Below are 8,265 nucleotides of genomic sequence, written 5' to 3'. Positions count from 1 at the left end.
TGCAGGCTGTTTATTTTTGTGACGCTCCTTTCAGGGAAAATGGAAGCATCAGTGTCATCACACTACCAAGCTCACCACATTTTCTGCATTGAATGCAGGCAGGCTGGCAGCACTGCTCGACACTGGGGCACTCCTTTGACAGGAGCAGGAAAGACCATGTACTCACACCAACTAATTCGGCTGATTTGTTTTTAAATACTGTTATAAGGCAGGCACGGAGTGAATGGAGAAGTGCAAACCCACTGAGATCTAGGAGGCTCTCAGAGCTGTGTGTTGCTGTATGCCTCTGCCTGCCTCTCAGTTGTCTCTGTGAGTGGTTCAGAAAACCCTCTTTAATCAGATTCAGCTCCTGCCATCTGTTAAGTGAGACACTATGGGGACTGAGTACTGTAACAAAATGCATATCAAATGCCCTTGATTTAGCATACTTTGTGCAACATGCCCCGTTGCCCTCATTCACAGCAATCAGAGTGATGCATTCAGGCTCCTTTTCTCTTTGGGGTGTAATGACTCACTGCAGTGGGTGAGCAGACCACACCGACCCTCTGCATCCCCCCAGCTCTGAGTCACAGGCTGGGATTAGAGGGACATTTTAGGATTACAGACAAGCACTGTCCCAGAAATCTCCTTCTCTTCCGCCTTTGCCAGCACCTTGCTTAACAGAGGCTGTGTATGGTCTCTGACGTGGCAGAAAGGATGGAAATTCAGGGAATTCCCAGACAGCTTGTGATTGTACAGCAGGGTATCTGATCAAAGGTACATATCGATCAGCATGGTCAGTGGCACCCAGCACACATAAAAAGATGAAATCACAGAAGTGCATCCATCCTCGTGCCAGGAAGTCTCTTAACAGTAAAACAAAAGAGTGTGTTGGCAGTTGGCAGAGATGGGTGTTTTGCAGGATGCCTGGCACTTCTGAATGGCCTCTCCAGACAGCATTGGAGCACGGGCTTCATTTTACATACCTTTGAGATTATGTGCTTCGTGCTTTTTTCAAGCACGGGTCTGTTGTGGTGGGACAGCAACCTTATTTCTTGGAGACAGCCCAGCAAGATGCATCACAATGCCATGGGAGCAGAGCTGATTATCTCCTCTTGGTATGGTAGTTTAGCTCGCCTCTCACAAAATCCCTGGCTAGGCAGTACCTGCCATTTTAGAAGAACATCTGCAGTGGCTGGAGGGGATGCATATCCTGCTGTGCTTGGGAAACACCTTCCCACATGCTTCAGTGTGCTGCTCAGGCTACAGCTGCTGAAATACCCGACTTGGTTTTACAGGGATGGATACAGACAAGAACATAAACGTTTGGAGAGTGACTCAGAGAGTCAGGGACTTTAATGAAATGCATTAAAAAAAAAAAAAAAAAAAAAAAGAGAGAGAGAGAGAAAAGAAGGAAGAAAATTAAAGAGCTGACATCAAAGTGAGCAGCAGAGGACACAGAAATTGATGGATTTCACACTCGGTCGATTGTTACAATTAATTACATAGAAGGAGCTGTGACAGTGTGTACCAAACTGCTCCCCCCACACAGCTGGAAACTCCACAGTTTGTGAGGCCAGGGGAATCAGATGTTGCAGAGGATCCAGTTGCACCATATATTTCCACATCTTGCTCAAGCTCCCCAGGTAAGTGTCTGGATTTGGTTTCTGCGGTACCACACCGAGTGCCCGAATTCGTCAGGACGGGCGTGTTTCTGCCTGCTACCAGCCTGCTGGGTTTGCCTCCCCGCGGGGGAAGCAGGGAGGAAGCAGAGAAATTGTCGGGTTTGCATTTCACAACCGCCTGCATAATCCAGGTTGCTGTGCACATCCCGTGGCTCAGCCTTTCAGCCCAGTGTGATGGGAAGCGGGAGGGAGTGTTTACACAGCCCGCTGGCCGCTCTGCAGTCGCTATAGCAACCCCAAGGGTCAGTTTATAGTAGGAGAGGAAGTTCACTTTTGGGGAGTTCAGCTTTCCAACACCAGCATCAAGCATGGCTGAAAAACAAAAGGCCAGGCAGTGGGAGGAAACACATTTACAGGAGCTTCCTATGTGCAAAACCACCCGAGCTTTCTCAGTCATGGGGAGATGCTGCATTCCTTTCCTCTTGGTCAAAGGCATGCTGCCATCTGGCCGATGCCTGAGCCAAAGGGGTACCTCCCCTCTCCCACAGATGCCTGTGTGTGTTTGAGAGCAGGGCAGCTGTGGAGGAGTGCAGCTTGGTGCCCCACTTTCAGAAACACCCCAGTGCTGGCAGCCCCAAGACGAGAGCCACGGGACCGATGCCCCAAGTGTACTTGCTGCCAGCTCTGGCTCTGCAGACGCTGCTTGTAGACCTTCAAAATATTTCTCATGGCAGGAAGAAGTAACAGGCACTGTCCTCTCTGGCCTGAATGTAAACCAGCAAATGTCTGCTCATGCAGACTTGGGGTTCTTTCAACTCACCATGCTGACACTTAGTCTGTGTCAGTGCTGCCAGTGGTACTGTGATTAAATCTGAAAAGTCATCTCTGAGGTGATGCCTAGGGAAACACCCTCTTTCTAAACACTGCCATCTACCCCAGGAAGTTTTCTTGACCTGTACAGCTCCTTGGTCTGTTGTACCTCATTACCAAAATGGCCTGAATACTGCCCAAGAACTAAAAGAGCATCTGTCAGCCACCGTTAAAACAGTGGGACAGTGTCAGAGTACAGTCACCTTGGGGAATTGTGTTTCCTCAGAGAAAGAGGTAATAAACACAGCATCCCCTTTGCCACGAGGGAAAACAGCCTACAGCCTGAGTCCTTCTCTCTGCCAGCAGTTCCCATTGCTGGATCTGAAGCAGCAGAAGAGTTCATTGCAGCATGGGGGGCAGGGGGCTACTTTAAAGAAAGGTCCACTCCTAGCTGAACAAGTCCAACACTAGATGGGAGAGCAGGCCACAAACTTGCTGAGCTCACAGCTGAGCTCCCCACTGTGCATCAAACTCCAGGGTTTCAGTTTACCTACTCTGCATGCTACCCCTCTGTGGTGGGTATAAGGTTATAAAAGGACTCCTGCACTCAGCAGCTGCTTGAGAAAAAGCCCTGAGTAGTCTTGTGCTTGGTCAACAACTGGGGACATGCAATGGGTACCCCTGTGCCTGGTCTGGGCTGCAGTGCCAAACCTAGAGAGAAGAAAGCCTGGTGAATGCCAGGGAGGTGAACTGACTGCAGAGTGTCAGAGTGAGCATTCCAAGGCCTCTTCTCCCTTCTAACATGATATTTTACATCAGTGAAGTATCATTCCAATAAAGCTACTTCTGCCCATGAAGGTCTGTCCACCAGTACTTGGCTGCTGGCTGGCTGTGAGGTAAACAAGGTAATGGCAACATTAATGGCTGTGCTGGAGCCTGCTGGGCAGGCAGAGCCTGGGGCAACTCACACAGGTGTTTCCCAAAGAATGGAATTCAACAAAGAGGCAGCAAGCCATTGTTCAGGGGAAGAGAGAGGGGGTAAAGAGAGGATATGGGGAGGAGAGACTGCATGAGTCTCTGTGTAGGAAGATTGGGAATTGTGATATATTATGCCAGAGAAAACATGCAGAAAGCCACAGCATCATGAAGAAGCACAGGTTCCAGGGAGATGATAGGAGAAAGTTATACCATGAGGCACTCTACAGAAGGAAGGATCACATGGATGGGAATGAATGACCCATAGCTGAGGCCTTCAATATCAAAGTGATAAAAAAAGAGAAAAGATTATGAAAATGAGTGTGGGTGCTGCAGGGGTGGAATGGCATGAGAAATGAGGAATGGTATGAGAATAGATGAGAAAGGTGGCTGAATGAAGGGAAGGGATTAATCTGGCTGTACAAAGATGTCAGATCCACTTGAGAAACAGATGTATTGAAGATGCAACTCATCCCAAAGCAGATGTCAAATACATCATATACCTACTTTTATCTGAAAAGGGGGAGCTACAGTAATGATTCCAGAAGAAGACATCTACACCAAGCAGGTCAGATTTCAATGGAAGAAACCTTCATGCCTAATAATCATCTGCTCTTGGGTGGCAAACGGAAGGGCAGAGTTTTGGGATGAGGGCTGTGTGTGTGTGTGTGTGTGTATGTTTGAGGATGATCTCCTGGGAGATTTTCCCCAGGGCTGGGTGTTACCCAAGGAAACATGAGCAGGTTTCAGTGCTGCTTCACTGCTGAACTCCTCAGCAGAGAAGACTTTCCCAAGGAATTCCACAGGTGGGTTTCACTTTTGCTGGCAACACCCCTCTTGCACATTTAACCCCACAGGCTTTGAGCAGGAGATGCATATAGGGCCAGCAAGCAACAGTATGTCCAGGAGCAATGAGCCAGCCTGCAGGACAAACTGCAAGAGACAATGGAACAGCCTGTGCACTGGCATGGCCCCTCACCCTGCCAGTAGCTATGCACAGCAAGGATGCCCACAGGATTAGGCCTCTTTGTACCCACAGCAAGTAAGCTTCGGCATCTTTCAAACAGGCTGCAGTTCAGGCCTTAGCTGGAAAGCCCTTTATCCATTGCCCTCTCCTTCCTGCCCAGCATGTGCATGAGTCAAAGCAACTCTTGATGTGTCAGGGTCACCCAAGTCCCACACAGTTGCTGGCCCTGGTTACAGGATAGACCTGCCTGGTCTCCTTACAGTAATTAACAACAGCTCTTCAGATGGTTTAATGACACCAGGAGTTTTTCTACAAGCTCAGCTCACATCCAACAACATTGCTTCCCACTCCTTTTTCCAAGCCAGTGAGCAAAGAGGGCTCAGCCCTGTGCCCTGGGTTCCATCCTGCAGCACGCCCAGCTCCCTGCATCTGCCTCACTGTCCAGCCCACGCACAGTGCCCAGGGATGCTGCAATATCAGCTGAACTGGGCCACAGAGCATGGAAAAAGCAGGAGGGCACCCAGGTGACTGAGACACCAGCAGCACACACAATAGCTCAAAATCTTGGCATGGCTCTTTGGAAATATAAGTTGTGGGCAGGGAGGACAGGGAGGTGGAGGAAGTGTTGTCAGCATTCTTTTATTCCTACTGTATGAAGAAAAATACCCTGAGACAATGCAGATGGAATTGGCAGCAGATGTGAGTCACTGCCATAGAGACAGAGGTCTGTGTGAAGCCCCAAGCAGGGCAGGAATTTAATCCAGCTCCCCAGATGCTGCATAAAGGTGTAAAAATGTGAGCTTTGGTACTGGTTCACCATCTGCTTCGAGGTACATGTAACAACACAGTAAATACCATTTGCATGTATTTGCAGATTTACTGGTCAGATAAGTGGTAAGGATGGTATGAAAAAGGCCTGCTTAGAAACAAGTAAGGTTAAAAAGAGGCGTCTTCATCTTTGTTGCTACCACTACTTTGTATGGAAATAATGCTTACATTGATTAGACTGTAAGTGGTCATCACAGAGGGTAGAAATAATTAGGGAGGAAATAATAGGAAGGATGTTATTTAACACTGTAAATGTTTTTATACCCTCACCCGTGCCTGGATATTGCCACTGCACACACCTCAAAAGGAGTTTATTCAAAGAGAAAGAAAAAAATCTGTAAGAGAGAAGACAAAAATTGTATTGAAAGAGATTGAAAAGTCAAGTGGAAAAATCTTGTACCCCATAAAATCCTCTGGCTTGGTAGAAAATATTTATCCCCCTTAAGTCTAAAGGAAAACTTCCAGTTACAAAAAGAAGACTGGAAAAATATTTCTATTTATCCACTCTCATCATTTCTGCCCCAGGGACAACCTCACCATTTTAAACTGATTTTCTAACCCTGCAGTGGCAACATCACCCAAAGTACATGTCAAAGTACGTGATCAGCTTCATATCACAGCAGGACAAAAAAGCCACTTCACTTCTACATCGCTGTCCCACTCATTCTTCACTGAAGACAAAATCTTGAGGGAGTTATTTCTGTTTTCTCTGAGATGCTGATCCTGGGGGGACCATGAAGACAACTTCCACAAACATCTCAAGGCTAAGACAGATTTTAGAAAGGGGACCAGGCATCAACAACACACCTGAATGAGGGACCTGACCTTCTGAAAGGCTGGGAGGGAGGTCACCAGCATCCCAGTGGGAGGTGACACAGGTGAATGCTTATGAAGGTTTGGCATCCTCAGCTCCTTCAGCTTATTCTAAAAGGCAGAGCTTGAAAATGAGTCATGTTCAAGACTCCAAGTGGGAGATGGGGAGAGTCATGTTTTGATGTCTTTCATGCTGGAGCCCAGACAGCACTTCCTTGCCATGATGAGGACTTGGCTTTTTTCTTAACACACGGACAAGAGAAATGGAGCCATATACCAGGAGAGAGAAATTTATCTAGAATAATAACTGCAATAATTCCTGCTCATTTTTGTCTTCTTTTGCAAAAATGCCCTGCATACAGAAAGTCTTCCTTACACAATCTGATAGATCCACAATTTCAAAAGGCTCTTCTTTGCATCTAGTCAAATCCTCAGAGAGGGTTTGTTCATCTTTTTTTTGTTCATCTTTTTATAACACTGGGGGCTCTAATGCTGCCCAACTCTCCCAACCCCTGGAGGAAGTTACATTTCCACCTAGAACAGTAGTGAGGCCCATCCCAGGCACATCTCTTATGACTCAAGTGCTCTAGAGCAGAGGAGATGCTTTAACTTTTGCTTCTTTTTGCTTTTTCTTATGACTGTTCTTTATGCTTGGCTCAGCCTGTTTCCCAAATAGGCAGAACCACTTCCCTTCATGTTTGGGGACAGTGCCACTTTCTCACTCTTATCTGCTGTCATGTTGTAGGTATACTGAGGGGTACAGCTCTCTCTGGAAAAATGGTTTAACAATCATAAGGTGTCCCTGTGGAAAATGCACCACTTTTCAAGCATGTCAATATTTATACAAGGCATGAAAACCCTTACTAAAAGAGAAAAACTCACTACATTTTTGTTCATTCTTCTTCAGGGTGTCCCTTTTTTGTTCATTCTTCTTGAGGGTGTCCCTTCAACAGCACTCAACAGCTGTTAAATGGGATAATCGACTGCTATCCTCATGTCACTAATTCAAATGCTAATGGCTCTCAGTGTATGAGAGGTTGCTCAGCCATCCGGCACCCCAGGTACACTTTGCTTGAGGAGGATGATGAAGGGATTAAGGTCCCTTCTGGGATTCTAGAAACATTGGAAAGAAATGCTTTCAGATTAATTCGGAGAAGAGATTATGTCCAAGACAGTGTATTTGGTTTGTATGACAAGGTTTTTGTAGTGGAGTGCCTTAAGGATGGCCTCTCTGAGAAGCTGCCAGAAGTTCCCTGCATGTTCAATGGAGCCATTGCCAGCCAGACCTAAGATAGACCTGAAGCTGGCCAAAGCTGAGCCCATCACTGATGATGGCAGTGCCTCTGAGATGATTTGTTTAAGAAGAAAATGTTGACACACAAGAGCAATTGCAGCTGGAGAGAGGAGTGAGAACACGTGAGAGAAATAGCCCTGCAGACACCAAGGTCAGGGAAGGAGAAGGGGGAGGAGGTGCTCCAGATGCCAGAGCAGAGATTCCCCTGCAGCTCATGGTGCAGCCCATAGTGAGGACAGGCTCTCCCTCTGCAGCCATGGAGATCCACAGTGGGGCAGATATTCACTGTGGAGGACCCCACACCAGAGCAGGTGGATGCCCAAAGGAAACTGTGACCCCATGGGAAGCACGTGCTGCAGCAGGCTCCTGGCAGGATCTGCAGCCCTGTAGAAAGAGGAACCCATCCTGGAGCAGGAGCCCACCCTGGCAGGACTTGTGACCTTGTGGGAGACCTACACTGGGAGCAGGCTGTTCCTGAAGGACTGCACCCTGTGGAAGGGACCAATGGCGGGGAAGTTCGTAAAGAACTGCAGTAGGAAGAACTCAACTTGTAGAAATTCATGGAGGACAGTCTTCCATGGGAGGAAACTCTAGCTAGAGCAGGAAAAGAATGTGAGGAGTTCCCTCCCTGAGGAGGAAGGAGCAGCAGAGATAGCATGTGATGAACTGACCCTAGCCTCAGTTCCCTATCCCCCTGCCCTCTGACAAGCAGGTAGAGAATTTGGGAGTGAAGTTGAGTCCAAGAAGAATGGAGGAGTGCTCCTTGCCTCTGTGACAGGAAAAAAGGCTACAAAAGGCAGCAGAAAAACCTTCAAAATCAACATCACTTTTATGGAGCAAACCTTGCAACTTGATCCATGCCTTTGTGTGAGCACATTTGTGTGTGTACAAAAGGCAGTTCAGTGCATCGATTTATATTTCACACATGCAATTCCCCAAACATCTACTGGTCTCTACAAAAGTATGTATTTCCT

At 47.4% G+C, this 8,265-nt stretch overlaps 1 long non-coding RNA gene across 1 annotated transcript; it reads right to left on the bottom strand.

Annotated features, from left to right (window-relative positions):
* Positions 1–220: 220 nt before the first annotated feature.
* On the bottom strand, positions 221–7,922 carry LOC306799804. Its single transcript, XR_013773687.1, has 3 exons — positions 7,840–7,922; positions 5,455–5,519; positions 221–3,303 (listed from the first exon to the last, which is right to left on the bottom strand). It is a non-coding gene; the product is annotated as an uncharacterized lncRNA (long non-coding RNA).
* Positions 7,923–8,265: the final 343 nt, after the last annotated feature.

This window comes from Erithacus rubecula, assembly GCF_903797595.1.
Source record: "Erithacus rubecula genome assembly, chromosome: 3".
In the NCBI taxonomy this organism is placed as follows: Eukaryota; Metazoa; Chordata; class Aves; order Passeriformes; family Muscicapidae; genus Erithacus; species Erithacus rubecula.
The sequence above is the reverse complement of the archived record's forward strand: the minus strand, read 5'-3'. Positions and strand labels throughout refer to the sequence as shown.